Raw genomic sequence first — 20,743 nt, forward strand, 5'->3', positions numbered from 1 at the left:
ATTTAAAACCATCCCGGACAAACGTTTTCTACACAGTGTCGTCATCACAGACGTGTGGATCACCCAGACACCTTCAGGAATACATCAGCAAAATAAATTAGCACATTAGCTTATTAAAAGAGTCATTTTAATCAGTCTTTCATATCACTTCATTGACAGAATAGAGACTGCACATGATGCCTTCATCAATATGAGCGAAGTGCGTGTGTCATCACCGCCACAAAGACGGAAATGAGACTGATTTTGTTGAGGAAGGCGGAGGAGGCTGCAGTTGTAGTTGCTCCAGCAACTGTGGTTGATGCTGTTGCTCCGGCAACTGTGGTTGATGCTGTTGCTCCGGCAACTGTGGTTGATGCTGTTGCTCCGGCAACTGTGGTTGATGCTGTTGCTCCGGCAACTGTGGTTGATGCTGTTGCTCCGGCAACTGTGGTTGATGCTGTTGCTCCAGCAACTGTGGTTGTTGGAGCAGCTGTGGTTGTTACAGCAGCTGTGGTTGTTGGAGCAGCTGTGGTTGTTGGAGCAGCTGTGGTTGTAGTCATCGGAGCAGCTGTGGTTGATGCTGTTGCTCCGGCTGTGGTCGTTGGAGCAGCTGTGGCTGTGGTCGTTGGAGCAGCTGTTGCAGTTGTCTGTGCGTTGCAGGAGGCTGTTTGAAAGAGGAAACACCGGGTCAGTCTCACATCGAGTCCCACATATGAAACTCATTCAGCAGTTCTGTTCAGAAGGAGTGTGTCTTACCAACAAACACCAGGAGGATGAAACTAATCTTGGCGATCATGGTGATGCTGCTGGAGTTTCTCTTCTCGTCTCTCTGAAAAATAAAACGAGTCGTGTTAATCAGCTGGATGAAAATCTGAAAATCTGAAAATCTGAAAATGCTTTTTTGGATTTTAAGGAGATAAACTGTCAGTTAACAATCTGTCTTTCACTGAATTGAATACACTTAAATAACTGCTGAATCAGTTATGAAAGAACAGACAAAACTTCTGTTAACTGTGAGTAAATCTAATATAAAAAACTAAACTAATCTAACATTTCATCATGTCTCCACTCTGAAACAGTCGCAGTACTCACAGGTGGATGTTTCTGTGCTCAGGTGTCGTCCTCCTCGGCGGTGGAGCTGTGATGATGTGATGCTGGTCTCTGACTCCAGCTCCTCTATTTATACACAGAGCTCAGGTGATAGGATCAGAGCGGGGACAAAGGAAACATGTGCAGGTATGCTGTGAGTAATAGCACGTCTCGTCACAGTTTTAAGGTGTGTACCACTTGAATTACGTCTGCTTGTTTTTGTTCCAGCATTCCAAACAAAATAATGTCTTGTGATGTCTTCAATGCTCGGAGACATTTTTCTGACATGACATTTTACATTTTATATGAGTGACTGTAACTTGTTGTATCGCTCTGACATTCTATTCTATACTGTTGCACATCATGTGGTAGCTGTGGCGGTAATTCTGATCTACTTCCTCACTGAGGAACAGAGGATGTCGCCTATATGTGTACACGCACAAGTCAATATTTAAAAGAAAGAACTTGGAAGTAAAAAGCGGATGATGGTCTCAACTTCCCTTCAAGAAAACACATTCAGTTTGTTCACTCCAGTGGAAAACTGGTTAACAGTCTCTGACCGGTGACTGTAAGAAATCTCACATCAGTAGAAACATGACATCTTTTCAAATCAGTGTGGGATCTCAGACCTCCCAGAGCCTCGGATAATACCAGCTGTCATCGTATTTACATTTTACATCAAGTCTCCAGCTTCTTCAGCTGCTAGCAGAATGCTGCTGCTTTACTGTGAAGCTCCACAAATGTTTTGACATTTCAGCTGACTACCCCCTTAGCAAAAAGTAGTATACTTGAAGTTCATTTTATGAATAAGTATAGCAAGTATACTATGAACCATGTACTTGTAGCATACTAGAAAGTATACTAATTTTATACTTCTTCTGACTAAATTGCAACATTTTAAGTATATGAAAGTATACTTTAAGTATACTTTATAAGGTCATTTTAAATTTACAGAAGTACACTTTCAAGTATACAACAAGTTCACTCATCTATATACTAATAGTGTACTAAGTATATACTTCTAGTCCACATTTTAGTTTATTAACATGTAAGTTTATAACAAGGGTAAAACCTCAAAGCAAATGTGTGTAGTGAAAAACATTTTTATTCTGTTAATTTAAATGTAATCGCAAGTCAATGACTTGATCTTAATCTGCACTTAGATCAAGATATAATAAGTATTAGTACTTGTAATTTGGCAAGTTCTAGCCAGAAATTCACTTTTTATTACCACACACATTAACAACTAAACAAACGGGAAGTCTGGCCAAGAAAACACCCCTTCACTCAGTGTGCCAACATTTTTATCATCTTTGAGAACTCGACACAATTTAACCACAGAACAAAGGATGTGAATTAACCCACAACCGTCTTACACATCATCTTATTCACAAACACATTCACTAATCATAATTACACCAACAACAACAGAATACCCAAGAGTCTTTGCGCCACAGTTCACAGTATACTAAAGTACAAGAATAAGCTTTAGTATTAAAGTATAAGTGTAAGTCTAAGTATTAATGTACTTAGTCTCAGACTATTCTTTATACTTTTCAGTATAAGCCAAGTATACTTCACTATACTTTTCTTAAGTATATAAAATATAGTATATAAAAAGTACACTTCAGGTATACTGCCTCAGTTTTAGTATAAAATAAGTATACTTGTTGTACACTTGAATAAACTACTTTTTGCTAAGGGTCATCAAGAGGATGAGAGGAGGACTTTATATCATCAGGAGGAGGAGAGGAGGACTTTATATCATCAGGAGGAGAGGAGGACTTATATCATCAGGAGGAGGCTTTATATCATCAGGAGGAGGAGAGGAGGACTTTATATCATCAGGAGGAGGAGAGGAGGACTTTATATCATCAGGAGGAGGAGAGGAGGACTTTATATCATCAGGAGGAGGAGAGGAGGACTTTATATCATCAGGAGGAGGAGAGGAGGACTTTATATCATCAGGAGGAGGAGAGGAGGACTTTATATCATCAGGAGGAGAGAGGAGGACTTTATATCATCAGGAGGAGGAGAGGAGGACTTTATATCATCAGGAGGAGGAGAGGAGGACTTTATATCATCAGGAGGAGGAGAGGAGGACTTTATATCATCAGGAGGAGGAGAGGAGGACTTTATATCATCAGGAGGAGGAGGAGGACTTATATCAGGAGGACTTTATATCATCAGGAGGAGGAGAGGAGGACTTTATATCATCAGGAGGAGGAGAGGAGGACTTTATATCATCAGGAGGAGGAGAGGAGAGGAGAGGAGGACTTTATATCATCAGGAGAGGAGAGGAGGACTTTATATCATCAGAGGAGAGGAGGACTTATATCATCAGGAGAGGAGGGAACTTTATATCATCAGGAGGAGGAGAGGAGGACTTTATATCATCAGGAGGAGGAGGAGGACTTTAGCATGAGGAGGAGAGGAGGACTTTATATCATCAGGAGAGGAGAGGAGGACTTTATATCATCAGGAGGGAGGAGAGGAGGACTTTATATCATCAGGAGGAGGAGAGGAGGACTTTATATCATCAGGAGGAGGAGAGGAGGACTTTATATCATCAGGAGGAGGAGAGGAGGACTTTATATCATCAGGAGGAGGGAGAGGAGGACTTTAATATCATCAGGAGGAGGAGAGGAGGACTTTATATCATCAGGAGGAGGAGAGGAGGACTTTATATCATCAGGAGGAGGAGAGGAGGACTTTATATCATCAGGAGGAGGAGAGGAGGACTTTATATCATCAGGAGGAGGAGAGGAGGACTTTATATCATCAGGAGGAGGAGAGGAGGACTTTATATCAATCAGGAGGAGGAGAGGAGGACTTTATATCATCAGGAGGAGGAGAGGAGGACTTTATATCATCAGGAGGAGGAGAGGAGGACTTTATATCATCAGGAGGAGAGGAGGAATTTATATCATCAGGAGGAGAGGAGGACTTTATATCATCAGGAGGAGGAGAGGAGGACTTTATATCATCAGGAGGAGGAGAGGAGGACTTTATATCATCAGGAGGAGGAGAGGAGGACTTTATATCATCAGGAGGAGGAGAGGAGGACTTTATATCATCAGGAGGAGGAGAGGAGGACTTTATATCATCAGGAGAGGAGAGGAGGACTTTATATCATCAGGAGGAGGAGAGGAGGACTTTATATCATCAGGAGGAGGAGAGGAGGACTTTATATCATCAGGAGGAGAGGAGGACTTTATATCATCAGGAGGAGGAGAGGAGGACTTTATATCATCAGGAGAGGAGAGGAGGACTTTATATCATCAGGAGGAGAGGAGGACTTATATCATCAGGAGGAGGAGAGGAGGACTTTATATCATCAGGAGGAGGAGAGGAGGACTTTATATCATCAGGAGGAGGAGAGGAGGACTTTATATCATCAGGAGGAGGAGAGGAGGACTTTATATCATCAGGAGGAGAGGAGGACTTTATATCATCAGGAGGAGAGGAGGACTTTATATCATCAGGAGGAGGAGAGGAGGACTTTATATCATCAGGAGGAGGAGAGGAGGACTTTATATCATCAGGAGGAGGAGAGGAGGACTTTATATCATCAGGAGGAGGAGAGGAGGACTTTATATCCTCAGGAGGAGGAGAGGAGGACTTTATATCATCAGGAGGAGAGGAGGACTTTATATCATCAGGAGGAGGAGAGGAGGACTTTATATCATCAGGAGGAGGAGAGGAGGACTTTATATCATCAGGAGGAGGAGAGGAGGACTTTATATCATCAGGAGGAGGAGAGGAGGACTTTATATCATCAGGAGGAGGAGAGGAGGACTTTATATCATCAGGAGGAGGAGAGGAGGACTTTATATCATCAGGAGGAGGAGAGGAGGACTTTATATCATCAGGAGGAGGAGAGGAGGACTTTATATCCTCAGGAGGAGGAGAGGAGGACTTTATATCATCAGGAGGAGAGGAGGACTTTATATCATCAGGAGGAGGAGAGGAGGACTTTATATCATCAGGAGGAGGAGAGGAGGACTTTATATCATCAGGAGGAGGAGAGGAGGACTTTATATCATCAGGAGGAGGAGAGGAGGACTTTATATCATCAGGAGGAGGAGAGGAGGACTTTATATCATCAGGAGGAGGAGAGGAGGACTTTATATCATCAGGAGGAGAGGAGGACTTTATATCATCAGGAGGAGAGGAGGACTTTATATCATCAGGAGGAGAGGAGGACTTTATATCATCAGGAGGAGGAGAGGAGGACTTTATATCATCAGGAGGAGGAGAGGAGGACTTTATATCATCAGGAGGAGGAGAGGAGGACTTTATATCATCAGGAGGAGGAGAGGAGGACTTTATATCATCAGGAGGAGGAGAGGATGACTTTATATCATCAGGAGGAGGAGAGTAGGCCTTTATATCATCAGGAGGAGAGAGGACGCCTTCTATCATCAGGAGGAGAGGGAATATAGAGGAGGGGACTTTTATATCATCGAGGAGGAGAGGAGGACTTTATATCATCAGGAGGAGGAGAGGAGGACTTTATATCATCAGGAGGAGGAGCGGAGGACTTATATGATCATCAGGCGGAGGAGAGGAGGACTTTATATCATCAGGAGGAGGAGAGGCGGACTTTTATATCATCAGGAGGAAGAGAGGAGGAACTTTCTATCATCAGGAGGAGAGAAGAGGACTTTATATCATCAGGAGGAGGAGAGGAGGACTTTTATATCATCAGGAGGAGGAGAGGAGGACTCCATGAATCCACTTAGAAATCCTTAAAACAGTCTCTCACATGTGCAGAACTTGCCTTAGAAACTTCATGTTTTAAGTTCTCTTCAGCATCACAGTGATCCACTGACAGTTGTCTGAACATTCACAGGTTCACTACTAACAGGAAGTGCTAACAGCTGATTCTGCAGAGTTTTAATGGAGTTTTGAGGTTTTATTTATTTATTTTGGTTGTTTTTCTGTTTTAAATCAAGTCTCACGCCACTTTTAGTTGTTTAGCAGAATGCTGCAACTCTGTTTTACTGTGAAGCTCCAGAACTGTTCTGTTGACTACCACACCTCACCTGACTTTACATCAACATCATCATCAATTTTAATGTTTAAAATTGAAATGTTTTTAGGTCCACTAGATATAGAACTAAAACCATAACAAAGCCTACACACACACACACACACAGACACACAGACCGTATGAGAGGAAGAGATGTCTACCATAACAACACAACACATACTATCTTTATGTTCCCATCAGTGTTAAGCTCTGTGGTCCGTGTTGTTCCCAGAACTGTGCATGAAACATTTAATGAAGTTATTCTGAGTAAAGTTCAGGAACTAGACCTCGACACTCCTTCACTTGACTGACCTGAACATGTTTGGTGAAATCAGTCTGATGAGACTCTCACTGATAAAAGTCATATAACAAACAGTGATTATCAGTACAGTACAGACAGTGTGGTTTGTGAAGACTTGTTGGTTAATTTGATTTTAACACCGGGGAGATTGAAAACCGTCAGCTGACTCAGTTGGAAAATGCTGACTCATCAGCATGTTGGTTTCAGCTACGACATTGATGGATACTGAATAGATTAGACTGTTTACTGAGCATCCATCCAACCGTCAGTCAGAATCGAGTTTGTCTTGTTCAGGGTTCGGTTAAACTTGAACCGCTCCTCAGACAGACTCAGCTATAACAACATATGGGTTTCACAGAGAGGGAAGTGTTTCAAAACCAATAATCTTTGAAGATTATCTGTACATTTCAGGAGGGAAGTAGAGCAGTTAAAAATAAATACATGCATACGTACATGAAACAAACTGTTTAACATTCAAAATAGTTTCTGAAGTTCATCCTGTTTGTTGTACCACATGCCGTCAAACACTCAGAAACTTGTTTTACCACTTTTCATGTGAAGGAAGTCTGACATCATGGCAAACACACAATATATGAATATTGAAGAGATGAGATTGTCATTAACTCTCCACATACACACATGAAACAAGCTGTTTAACATTCAAAGCAGTTTTGAAAAGTTTAGCCAAAACCCTGAAAGATAATTTTGACCATCTGGATGACAAATATTCTGTCTGATGCGATTGTATCTCCTTTCTAAAAGAAGACAGTCAGCAGAAGTGATCCAACATTATGTTTTTTTTCCTCATTATTTCATAATTCCCAGCTTCCCAGCCTGGGATCTATAAAGTCTATCTATCTATCTATCTATCTATTTCCCGACCTCATGTTGCATTTGTCTGTCCAAAGTGAATAATATCCACATGCTGTCCTCTACTTTTCTCTGTGTTTCCTCTTTCAGCCCCTCAGTTAATGACATCTAAATCATAGGGGAACAATGACGCAGTTCACACAAAGGTGGAATAAACACCTGTCTAAGGTTTATGTTTGTCTCAGTGCTCGTGACAATCAGGAGTAGGAGCTTTAATTTGCCATGAGAAATGATTAGACGTGTTCAATACTACTTTACAAGAGGAAAAAAGAGGAAGACGCCCAGAGACCTCAGCTGCTGTGGTGTTAACATTACCTGTTAAACTAGCAAAACCACCTCCAACGCTGAACCAAGCCCACATGACGGTTGTAACAATGTGACAGCACTTGATTATATGTTCATATATAATGTGTTTGCCATGACGTCAGACTTCCTTTACATAAAAACAAAGTGGTAAAGCAAGTTCCTGATTGTTTGTGGCACAACACGCAGGAGCTTCACTGTTTGTAATCCATTGTGTTTCATTTGTTCCACTTTGTGTCGATATATTCAAGATCAAAAATCTAAACATGGATGATATTATTTCACTCTTGTTCTCATGGCACATTTGTGTTTTGAGTATTTTTGCTGATAAAATTGATAAATGGGCTAATGAGCCTACTCACAAGAGGATCAAAGGGCCGGCATGAGGTTGTTATGAGGCTGAATTTGGCCCATGGGCCGCCTGTTGAATAGGTCGGCCTTACCTGTCAGCTCATTCAAGTCCTAGCTCAAAACGTGTATTTACATATTAGTTAGTAACCCTAACCCTAACTCCTATTGGAGTTGTTTTTTATGGTTTATGACTATTTTATGCTGTATGAACACACAATAGCTGAATAGTTGAATGAGACTCACACTGTCCAACAAATCAGTTTCAATCAACACATGTAACGTTTTCATGACGCCATCTTTTTACGATACAGCCCCTTCACTCCGTCGATGGCATGGAGGAGTGAAGCTGCTGCCTCAGTTCATCCAGTCAACAAAGGCCTCCAACCTTCTGCAGACTTCACAGATTTAATGGAGCGTTTAATCGCATTTCATATCATATCATATTATTTAAGAAACTTACATTCACTGTCATTGTTGTGTGAGAGCTGAAGGAATTTAGTCTTTTAGTGGCATTTCATTGTACTTTATTGTAGGAGGTCAGAAACATTTTAAGAGTTGTTTTAAGCTTTATGAATATTTCATACTGTATGAATGCATAATAGCTTCCAGGTCATGTGGCACATTGACTCACACCTGTCCAGAAATGTTGTCATGGTTCAGTGTTTGTGTTTTGTTTTCATGCCTTCTTGTGTCCCTTCTGTCTTTGTAGTGTCCCCTGTGTTCGTCCCTCTACGTTTTTCCCTTTCCTTCTTGTTGCATGTTTGTCTCCGTCTGTCTGCCAGTATATTTCTCTTCTGTGCTTCCCCCTCATTATCTCACCTGTCCTCTTCCCTCCTCTCTCTCCTCACCTGTTCCTCATCCCCTAATCAGTGTGTCTGTGTATTTAGGCCTTTGTTCCCTATGCATTCCTTGTCGTTTCTTTGTGTGTGATGCCTGTGACTCCTCCTGTGTCTCCTGTGTCTCATTACTCCCGTTACTCCTGTATTGTATGTTTATTATTTTAGCTTCTGTTTTTTTCTTCTGTTTGATTTGAACTTTGCTTTTGGTTTTACTTTCTTTAAGCATTAGTATCATCTTCTTTTAGTCCTGGTGACTCCTTTTTTTTCGGTGTTTTTAAAAAATGTTTTGGTGTTCAGCTTTGGTCAAATTAAAGCTCACTTTTTGTTCTCCCCTGCCTTGCCTCCTATGTTCACCTTTTAGTTTTCCCCTTTAAATTGTTACAAACGTCTTCCTATATTGTTGAATGAGACTCACACTGTCAAATAAATCAGTATCAATCAACACATGTAACGTTTTCATGACGCCATCTTTTTACAATACAGCCCCTTCACTCCGTCAATGGCACGGAGGAGTGAAGCTGCTTCCTCAGTTCATCTAGTCAATGAAGGCCTCCAAGCTTCTGCAGATTTCACAGATTTAATGGAGCGTTCCATCGCATTTCATATGATATAATTTAAGAAACTTACATTCAATGTCAATGTTGTGTGAGAGCTGAATGAATTTAGTCCTTTAGTGGCGTTTCATTGTAGTTTTACTGTAAGAGGTCAGAAACTTTTTAAGAGTTGTTTTTTATGCTTTATCAATATCTAATACTGCATGACAGCAAAATAGCTTCCAGGTCATGTAACCCATTGGCTCACACCAGTCCAGAAATGTCTTCCTGGTTGAATGAGACTCACACTGTCAAATAAATCAGTTTCAATCAACACATGTAACGTTTTCTTGACATCATCTTCATACAGTACAGCCCCTTCACTCCGTCAATGGCATGGAGGAGTGAAGCTGCTGCCTCAGTTCATCCAGTCAACGAAGGCCTCCAAGCATCTGCAGACTTCACAGATTTAATGGAGTGTTCCATCGCATTTCATATCATCAAATTTAATAAACTTACATTTACTGTCATTGTTGTGTGAGAGTTGAAGGAATTTAGTCCTTTAGTTGCATTTCATTGTAGTTTTACTGTAGGAGGTCAGAAACTTTTTAAGAGTTGTTTTTTATGCTTTATCAATATTTTATACTGCATGAACACAAAATAGCTTCCAGGTTATGTGACCCATTGACTCACACCAGTCCAGACATGTCTACCTGTTTGAATGAGACTCACACTGTCAAATAAATCAGTTTCAATCAACACATGTAACGTTTTCATGACACCATCTTCATACAATACAGCCCCTTCACTCCATCAATGGCATGGAGGAGTGAAGCTGCTTCCTCAGCTCATCTAGTCAATGAAGGCCTCCAAGCTTCTGCAGACTTCACAGATTTAATGGAGTGTTCCATTGCATTTCATATATCATATAATAATGTTTAATAAACTTACATTCACTGTCACTGTTGTGTGAGACCTGAAGGAATTTAGTCTCGTAGTGGCATTTCATTGTACTTTTCTTGTAGGAGGTCAAAAACATTCAAGTTCTAAGTTGTCTGAAATGCAGCATCATTTCTGGCTGCAATGTCCGAACTTCACTGCTCTAATAGGCTCACAGACTTTTTGGATTGCGGGCTCAAGTCTACAAATACTGATGCTATTGCACCTGGACCTCAAGACATGGAAAAGTGCAGTCGAAAAGTCATCTGAGACAGAACTCCAAGTCGGAAGCTCAGGTAAGATTTGATCAGTTGATCTGTGCTCAACAGAAGTCTTGGACAGTATGTTAACAGCCGACTCATCCTGTCTTTACTGAAGTGCCCTCGACTGTTGTGAAGTTTGCAGACTTTCCATCAAACACCTTTTCACAGCGGGCGTCCATGTTTGGGGTTAAAAATAATATTCAATACCATCATGATGAAGAAATCTGCTCAGGCTATAGAGGTAGTCAAAATGCATTTTATCATTATATTTCTTCTGCCTGTCTTGCTGTCTCGACACTCAAAGTTTCCTAACATTACTCTTAAAGTATACACAGAACATAAGTTTACTTATAGAATCTACAAAGGGGCCAATTTAGTTCAAAGAGGTAGGCTCGTACATTACAAGTACATTTGTATTAGTGTTCTTACTGCATAAAGCAGCCTTTGTGAAAATATACAAGAACTGTACTTGAGTTTGTTTGATGAAATGAACTTGAAGTCTTCTTGTTTGATGTGAGGGATCAGAAAACACTCAAATTGCTGCAACGTGACAAAAAGCTTTGATTTAACAGGAAAATGCTCATAAACCAGAATGTAAAAATAATATGTGTTATTCTACTGCATCTGACGTTCTGATGACATAGACTCACACTGACAGGACATTGTAAACCTTTGCCAGTAGAGAGACGTGACAGTAATGTAGCACAACTTGCTAACACACAATATATATGCAGCTGTTAAGATTGATTGAAGAATAGAGACATGAGTGCAGTCACCCTCTTGTGGCCAAAAGTGAGTATTACAAGTAAATACTTGGCGTGTTTGCATGTGTCAGCCTGTCAGATGTTATCAGGTACAGATGAGGCCAGATGTTAAGTGTGCAGCGAAGACACAACTAAAACTTTCTGTAAATTACAGTTTATCTCGATTGTTTACACACATTTCCTGAAAGCATGCCTCATACTCTCAGAACTCTACACACAAATCAAAAATCACACACTCAACGGGCAAAACCCCTCAATTTTCCTGCAAAATGAAACTTTACATTCAAAACAATGTTATTTCTCCTCAAAATGGTATTTTGTTTTCAAATGACACACACAAACCATCAATGAATAGACATTTATAAGAACCAGTTGAACACTGATGTGCTCAATGTAAAACACTATGATGAATGGACAACACTTCTTCTTCATTCATCATAATGACATACATAAGTGTGTTGTAAAATATTTGAGAATATTGTTTTTATACTCAGAACACACAAATACACGGTAACAGATATATTTTATTTTTCCCACAAACACAATGTACACAGTGTACATCCCAACCAACACAAAGTTGCATATACAACAATATACGGTCTACATACAAAACAACAGAATAATTTACTGTACACAGTTACAGTAAAAAAACAAACAAACAAAACAAAACTGTTCAGCATGCTCTCCTCTGTTTCGGTCTGGCCACAGCACCTCATCCACATCACAAGCAATGTTTTCCCTGGCCAAGCAGCAAGAGAAACATCACCTAGCATGGTGAATCCAGCATTTGTGGATTTCGGTGATGCACTTTCCATATGGAATATGGAGGGAGATAGACAACTATATAGCGTGGATGGGCAGTGAACCAGTTATGAACCAGAGCAGCCCAGTGGAAACTTACGTTGTCCCAAATGACAACGTACCTAAGCTGATCTGGTGGAATGAGTGTGTTGTGAAGGGTGTCCAGGTGTTTGCCCATGTGATGAGTCAGTCAGTGTGTTTACATGCACAGTTTAGTCAGATTACAGCCATAGTTCGACTATGCTACTCAATCGGACAACTGCAATTATCCGAGTATACATGCCGGTGAGAAAATCGAATTACTGCCGAAAGCATGTCATACCCCGGTACGCTAGGTGGCGCTGTGCCCATTTCAACTAGTGTTAACGGGGCCAACTCCGGCTGACTTCTTTACGTCACCGGCTGCCTCGGCATTCAAGAAAGATGGCGTACGAATGGTGTACATGATAATTACACAAACTAGATGCACAATGGCGTTCTTTCTTGCGGTGATTTCTGAGGAAAGATGCATGAGTTACATGTTGTGGTCATTGTGTCTCAAGTAACAATTTTTGTCTGTAAACAATTGAGAAAAACTGTAATTTCTTTAACTTTTAAGATTCTTCCCAACATGTTTGTTGATTGTGGACTTTTGTGTCTGTGTTGTGTGTCTGTGTTGCGTGTCTGTGCAGCTCATCTTCTCATCAGCTTCAGCTTAAACACTCTGGTCTTCTCTCCACTCGCAGCCAGACTGTTACCACTCGTCCACCTCAGCCACAAGACAAATGCCTCTGGGATCCACCTGTGCCTCCAGCTCAGCCTCTACCTCCCATTACCAAGAGCCCCAGCTGTACCACCTGCCGAGCCACCAACAGCTATCCTTTCACCTATTCAAACTGAAAAATTCCTTCAAACCTTTCCCCTCTAAATTGTAACAGTTCAAAGCATGTGTCTCGTGAAGGAGATGCAGGTGGTATCCTTCTTAAACACTTTAAAAAACCTCCCCAATGAAAATAAATCATCAAGTTTGCATCTTAAACCCATAAGAATCCACTCACTATATGTAATGTGCAGATAAACATATTATTGTTTCACATCGAATAAATGTATGATTTAAGAAAGGTTCCAAAGAGATAAAGATTATTAACATTAACATATAGCTTCATGATAACATGTGCTGCTTTCAATCCAGGTCACTTACCAAACTGTGCCAAATTAGTTTTATTTTGCAGTTTAAATCAAGAGTTACAGACTTTTGCAGGTTAATATTTGAGTATAAATATTGGAGTAATATTGGAGTACATCAGTCTTAATAACATTCTCTTCTGTGTATTACATTTCTATGTTATAATTAAACCATGCAAACTTTACTCAGCCTAACGAATACAGCAGTAGTCTGAATATGATAAAGAAAAGTAAGTAGATGAAGTGAAACCCTGCACTGTACTCACAGCACAGTGCTGGTAGGTTGGTGGGATTAAGTCCCTTTGTTCCGGTCCAGTTCTTAATTCTGGAGAACTTGATAAACAACAGCAAGGATTAACAGGAAACTTGTTTTGTTGATGACAGCGAAGGCAGCTGCGTTTGTTGGTTGTGATGTTGTTGCTGCTTGTGGTGCCGCTGTTACTGTTTCATCCATGACTGCTGTGGTGGTGTAAGAAATAGCTGTTGGATCAGTTGTGTTGTTTGGATCAGATGTGTTGGTAGTTACGGGAGCAGTTGTAGTTGTAGTGGTCAGAGCAGCTGTGGTTGTGGTTATTGGAGCAGCTGTGTTTGTAGTTTTTGGAGCAGCTGTGGTTGTAGTTGATGGAGCAGCTGTGGTTGTTGGAGTAGCTGTGGTTGTAGTTGTTGGAGCAGCTGCGGTTGTAGTCGTCGGAGCAGCTGCGGTTGTAGTCGTCGGAGCAGCTGTGGTTGTAGTTGTCGGAGCAGCTGTGGTTGTAGTCATCGGAGCAGCTGTGGTTGTAGTCGTCGGAGCAGCTGCGGTTGTTGTCGGAGCAGCTGTGGTTGTAGTCGTCGGAGCAGCTGCGGTTGTAGTCGTCGGAGCAGCTGCGGTTGTAGTCGTCGGAGCAGCTGTGGTTGTAGTTGTCGGAGCAGCTGTGGTTGTAGTCGTCGGAGCAGCTGTGGTTGTAGTCGTCGGAGCAGTTGCGGTTGTAGTCGTCGGAGCAGCTGCGGTTGTAGTCGTCGGAGCAGCTGTGGTTGTAGTCGTCGGAGCAGCTGTGGTTGTAGTCGTCGGAGCAGCTGTGGTTGTAGTCGTCGGAGCAGCTGTGGTTGTTGTCGGAGCAGCTGTGGTTGTGGTTGTCGGAGCAGCTGTGGTTGTAGTCGTCGGAGCAGCTGTGGTTGTAGTCGTCGGAGCAGCTGCGGTTGTAGTCGTCGGAGCAGCTGCGGTTGTAGTCGTCGGAGCAGCTGTGGTTGTAGTTGTCGGAGCAGCTGTGGTTGTAGTCGTCGGAGCAGCTGTGGTTGTAGTCGTCGGAGCAGCTGTGGTTGTTGTCGGAGCAGCTGTGGTTGTAGTCGTCGGAGCAGCTGTGGTTGTAGTCGTCGGAGCAGCTGTGGTTGTAGTCGTCGGAGCAGTTGTGGTTGTAGTCGTCGGAGCAGCTGTGGTTGTAGTTGTCGGAGCAGCTGTGGTTGTAGTCGTCGGAGCAGTTGTGGTTGTAGTCGTCGGAGCAGCTGTGGTTGTAGTTGTCGGAGCAGCTGTGGTTGTAGTCGTCGGAGCAGTTGTGGTTGTAGTCGTCGGAGCAGCTGTGGTTGTTGTCGGAGCAGCTGTGGTTGTAGTCGTCGGAGCAGCTGTGGTTGTAGTTGTCGGAGCAGCTGTGGTTGTAGTGGTCGGAGCAGTTGTAGTTGTAGTTGTCGGAGCAGCTGTGGTTGTAGTCGTCGGGGCAGCTGTGGTTGTAGTCGTCGGAGCAGCTGTGGTTGTAGTTGTCAGAGCAGTTGTAGTTGTAGTCGTCGGAGCAGTTGTGGTTGTAGTTGTCGGAGCAGTTGTAGTTGTAGTTGTCGGAGCAGCTGTGGTTGTAGTTGTCGGAGCAGCTGTGGTTGTAGTTGTCGGAGCAGCTGTGGTTGTAGTCGTCGGAGCAGCTGTGGTTGTAGTTGTCGGAGCAGCTGTGGTTGTAGTTGTCGGAGCAGTTGTGGTTGTAGTCGTCGGAGCAGCTGTGGTTGTAGTCGTCGGAGCAGCTGTGGTTGTAATCGTCGGAGCAGTTGTGGTTGTAGTTGTCGGAGCAGTTGTAGTTGTAGTTGTCGGAGCAGTTGTAGTTGTAGTTGTCGGAGCAGTTGTGGTTGTAGTTTGGGCAGTTGATCTTGCAGCTGTGGTTAGATAAACATTGCATCAGTGTCACATTCTTTTCTTTGTTTTTTCTCCGTTTGTATCGATTTAATTTTTTTTTCCTTTGTTTTTATTGATTATTCAACTCACCACCAAGCAACAGCAGGGTGAACCAGATCATCGTCATTGTTACAGTTCACTGTCTGAAAACACAATGAATGTTTTTACAAAAAAGAGAATATGTGTGTCATTGTGTTGTTCTTTTTAAGACACAGTCAGGTTCATCAAGCGTACACTTTCATTATCAGCCATTAATCTACATCATTTAACCATCAGAGTGTTGTAACACATTTACTGTTTCCTTGTGCTGCTGTAAAACACTCAGGAGATCCATTAATGCTCATGTTATCCTGCCTTATCTCATCTTGTCTCATCATTTCACATCAATACATCTTATTTACATCATCTACTGTAGTTTTCAGACAACGAAACATATTCACAAATTAATGTGAAAGAAAATATATGAGGAAAAATGTCAGTGTAAGAATGGTGTGCATTTTTTTTGTGCACTTATTGACATTTAATAGTAATAGTACAGGTATAACTGTAGATAATTATGTCTTTGAGGAAAAACAAACTCAAGATGCAGCAAAAAGACTATGAAATAAATAAAAATGAATATATATTTTCTTAATGAATGAATACTCACAGATTTTTCTCTGCTCTGATTGTGTCCGCTGTGACAGAAGTTGTGCTGCTCTCTGATTCCACCTGCTCTGCGTCCTTTGCTGTTTGCTTTGTGGTGTCATCCCCTGATAATACATCAGCTTTTATAAGAGGACAAAGCAGGGACGGAGGACATTAGAGGCTTCACAAAGACATAATTTAAATAGATGAATATGTCTTTCATTTATGATCGATGATGGCCAACCAGAGCCGAGCCACACGCCTCCCATCAATACTTGAAACCTCAAACTATTATGTTGGTTAGTTGGTTAGTTTTACTTTTACATCCTCAGGTTGTACTCACATACTTTTACTTTTTACTATTAGATTTATTTGAAATAAGACAGAACAGGACATATTGGAGCAGCATCAACTCATGGTCAGAATAGGTACGGCGCTTTTCTTTGTACCAGCATGAACAAAACAAAACACACAATCAGACCACAAAACACAAAAGACAAACACAGAGGGGAGAAATTCTAAACTACAGAAAAGGCTTCATGGGCAAACTGCGATCAATCTGCTCCACTGAAGGTTATTACCGACCACTCGCAGCCAAAGTCTGAACTGAGAGGAGACCATTGTTTTACAAACTCATTCAGGGTTCTCGGCACTATAATGAAAACCTTTGTAAGGAAGAATTGATTGATTTTTTTTTAATTTTTAACTGTGGTATTGTATAATTACGTTTTTATTTATTGTATTGCTTGCAGGCCTCTTGTACATATTTTTAGGTTTTTTAACTGTCTTTTATCGCTCTCTTATTCTCATCTGATTTGTTTGAATGCAGCAGTTTGAATGTTACAGTATACATAAATATATATAAATAAAAAAAGCTCAAATTTGTTAGTATGGATGCAAATCTTTATATTAAGAGCTAAATATTTATTTACAGATAATGATTGTAATTTTACATAGTTTGTAAGTAATTAAAAAAATTGGAAAAGACTGTAAATAATAAAGTAATTTTACTGTACGAAAATGAGAAATAAATGTATTTTTTCATTATTGACATAATTCTTAACAGTTGTTTTTTTAATTCATAATTTTATGGAGTTTTGTATACATTTATTTTACAGTGTAGATTCACTGCAGGTGAACTGTAGATTGTTTGAACATTCAGGTGAATCATCTGATACACGGCTCTTTATTTCTATCAGTCACAATCTGATATTGAATTCTGACATCCTGGTGACTGGACTGGAGGAACCATCTTAAAATGTCTTGTAAAATGAGGAAAATAACTCCTTTAGATTTATGTAAATGCATTTCTCCTTAATATTTCTGTTTAGTCACCATTCAGGATAACTTCACAGCCGACTGGGCTTTGTTTTATTTCACACACAACCTCCGTATTTTTAAAGAAAAGTCCTGCAGTACGGCCCGAAGCAGCTCTGACCTGAGTTTTCTTCTCCTGTTCTATTTGTACTTATTTCACTTGGACCACTGACAGTTTCACAACCTTTAGTTCAGCTTTTACTTTCTTTTCTTTTGTGATCTGATGACAAAGAGTTAATAATTTCATATAGCTCATCAAACGCACACCACACTGGACGGACCTCCACCTCCGCCTGTGGCACAACAGGTGAGCAGCTGAAAATATCCTCAACTCATCACACACAGTGAAGTCAGATGAGATGTGGTCAGATCTGCAGCCACAATCACAATGTCGAGATAAAAATGTTCAAGTTGATAGAAATGTAGAAACAAAGACTCATGGCTTCATTCCAATATGTTTTGGAATGGGATGTGGGTAATTGTGTATGAAACTAATTATGGATCCACTCTATACTCATTTCACCCTTTTGATAAATGTAAACATGTATCATTTTTATTTTGACATTAAAATGTTTAATTAATTACTTTATCTAAAAAATAAGGGATCCCATTTTGCAGAAGAGCACCTATAAAGAGTGGCCTCGGGACAAACTGTGTTGGAGATGGAGTCATCCATTCTGCATTTGATTATTGTGTATTTTGTCTTGAAGTCAAGAAGTTGACTTTTATTGAAATCTATCAAATTGGGAGCTACAGCACCGGGATGATTCAGAAAATTGTTTGAGAAAACAAGTTTCCATAAAGGGTCCCAGGAGGAGGTCCAGACGGGGACAGACCATGTTTGTGGTCTACTCAGGTGAAATTGAGAATCAGGTTCATGTTTTATTTACCGTCCTGTCTATGATGATGTAAAGGACGTACTTTTGATATCTTTTGTCTGGATGATTATGAAAAACTCAGCAGAATATTTCTTTGAAGACCGAGCTGCAAAATAATTTTTAATTTTGTGTAGAAATTAAATGTAATGAATAGTTTGACTGCTGCTGCTGTACCTTGTTAACCCATGAGGTTTGGGCAAAAAGTGCATGACACAAAAAACAAAAAAAAAAATCAATCAATCAATCATTTTCTCACATTACACAAAGTGCTTTTATTCTTTGTAGACTCGTGTTGGCTGTAATGATGAACTACAGTCATTTGAATGTGTTTAATGAGATGCTGAGAATACATGAGCCACAACAGAGAAAAAAAAAGGTATTTTTCAACATACAAAAAACAAAATGTGGTTCATTTCACGCGCTAATAGTTTGAATACCATTTAGACTATTAACATGCACAAAGCAATCACCACAGTATGCTTTCCGTTCAGTAAGGTTCTGAAAGTGTAAGTAAGTAATAAATAAATATATTGTATGACTGTTCTGTCTATTGGGTCTGTGTCAACGTTAACAGGAGATAAATGTGTTCGTCGACAGATTGTCAGTGTACATTAAGTCATGAGATCGTTTATCAAAAAAATAATTTAGTGTTTGGGAAAATAATGAGTTACAGTTAAAGTATGTTCAAGCTTGATAAATATAATACAGAATCAAAATTACATACAATAATAATGGCAATACATTATGGCAAATTCTTCATTTCTTTAAAATATGATATATGGAGTCCAAAATGTGTTTAGTCCTTTGTTTTGGATAAGTCCTTAATTCCACAGAACTGCTGTAACAATTGCTATGACAAAAAGGAAGCTTGTCTTGTTGATGACCGCAGAGGAGGCAGCTGTTGTTGTTGTCGTGGTGGTTGCTGTTGGGGCAGCTGTGGTGGTGGTAGCTGGGGCAGCTGTGGTTGCTGTTGCTCCAGCAGCTGTGGTGGTGGTAGCTGGGGCAGCTGTGGTTGCTGTTGCTCCAGCAGCTGTGGTGGTGGTAGCTGGGGCAGCTGTGGTTGCTGTTGCTCCAGCAGCTGTGGTGGTGGTAGCTGGGGCAGCTGTGGTTGCTGTTGCTCCAGCAGCTGTGGTGGTGGTAGCTGGGGCAGCTGTGGTTGCTGTTGCTCCAGCAGCTGTGGTGGTGGTAGCTGGAGCTGCTGTGGTTGCTGTTGCTCCAGCAGCTGTGGTGGTGGTAGCTGGGGCAGCTGTGGTTGCTGTTGCTCCAGCAGCTGTGGTGGTGGTAGCTGGGGCAGCTGTGGTTGCTGTTGCTCCAGCAGCTGTGGTGGTGGTAACTGGGGCAGCTGTGGTTGCTGTTGCTCCAGCAGCTGTGGTGGTGGTAACTGGGGCAGCTGTGGTTGCTGTTGCTCCAGCAGCTGTGGTAGTTGTTCCTCCTGCAGCTGTACTGGCGGTTGGGGCAACTGTGGTGGTGGTAACTGGGGCGGCTGTGGTTGCTGTTGCTCCAGCAGCTGTGGTGGTTGTTGCTGCAGCAGCTGTGGTGGTTGTTGCTCCAGCAGCTGTAGTTGTGGTTGCTCCTGCAGCTGTGGTGGTTGTTGCCCCTGCAGCTGTGGTGGTTGTTGCCCCTGCAGCTGTGGTTGTTGTTGCCCCAGCAGCTGTGGTTGTTGTTGCTCCTGCAGCTGTGGTGGTTGTTGCTCCTGCAGCTGTGGTTGTTGTTGCTCCTGCAGCTGTGGTGGTTGTTGCTCCAGCAGCTGTGGTGGTTGTTGCTCCAGCAGCTGTAGTTGTGGTTGCTCCTGCAGCTGTGGTGGTTGTTGCTCCAGCAGCTGTGGTGGTTGTTGCTCCTGCAGCTGTGGTGGTTGTTGCTCCAGCAGCTGTGGTGGTGGTTGTCGGGGCAGCTGTGGTTGTTGTTGGTCCTGCAGCTGTGGTGGTTGTTGCTCCAGCAGCTGTGGTGGTTGTGGCTCCTGCAGCTGTGGTTGTTGTTGGTCCTGCAGCTGTGGTGGTTGTTGCTCCAGCAGCTGTGGTGGTTGTGGCTCCTGCAGCTGTGGTGGTGGTTGCTCCAGCAGCTGTGGTGGTGGTTGCTCCAGCAGCTGTGGTGGTTGTGGCTCCTGCAGCTGTGGTGGTGGTTGCTCCAGCAGCTGTGGTGGTTGTTGCTCCAGCAGCTGTGGTTGTTGTTGCTCCTGCAGCTGTGGTTGTTGTTGCTCCAGCAGCTGTGGTGGTTGTGGCTCCTGCAGCTGTGGTGGTTGTTGCCCCTGCAGCTGTGGTTGTTGTTGCTCCAGCAGCTGTGGTGGTTGTGGCTCCTGCAGCTGTGGTGGTGATTGCTCCAGCAGCTGTGGTGGTGGTTGCTCCTGCAGCTGTGGTTGTTGTTGCTCCTGCAGCTGTGGTTGTTGTTGCTCCAGCAGCTGTGGTGGTTGTGGCTCCTGCAGCTGTGGTGGTTGTTGCTCCAGCAGCTGTGGTGGTTGTGGCTCCTGCAGCTGTGGTGGTGGTTGCTCCTGCAGCTGTGGTGGTGGTTGCTCCAGCAGCTGTGGTGGTTGTGGCTCCCACAGCTGTGGTTGTTGTGGCTCCTGCA

General features: G+C 42.1%; 2 long non-coding RNA genes across 2 annotated transcripts; both read right to left on the reverse strand.

The window, feature by feature from the left end:
* Nucleotides 1-490: 490 nt before the first annotated feature.
* On the reverse strand, nucleotides 491-1,127 carry LOC115578442 (uncharacterized). The gene is made up of 3 exons (XR_003983450.1): nucleotides 1,072-1,127; nucleotides 736-808; nucleotides 491-643 (listed from the first exon to the last, which is right to left on the reverse strand). It is a non-coding gene; the product is annotated as an uncharacterized LOC115578442 (long non-coding RNA).
* Nucleotides 1,128-15,202: 14,075 nt separating this feature from the next.
* On the reverse strand, nucleotides 15,203-16,103 carry LOC115578449 (uncharacterized). Its single transcript, XR_003983451.1, has 3 exons — nucleotides 16,009-16,103; nucleotides 15,450-15,502; nucleotides 15,203-15,340 (listed from the first exon to the last, which is right to left on the reverse strand). It is a non-coding gene; the product is annotated as an uncharacterized LOC115578449 (long non-coding RNA).
* Nucleotides 16,104-20,743: the final 4,640 nt, after the last annotated feature.

This window comes from Sparus aurata, chromosome 3 (genome assembly GCF_900880675.1).
Source record: "Sparus aurata chromosome 3, fSpaAur1.1, whole genome shotgun sequence".
In the NCBI taxonomy this organism is placed as follows: Eukaryota; Metazoa; Chordata; class Actinopteri; order Spariformes; family Sparidae; genus Sparus; species Sparus aurata.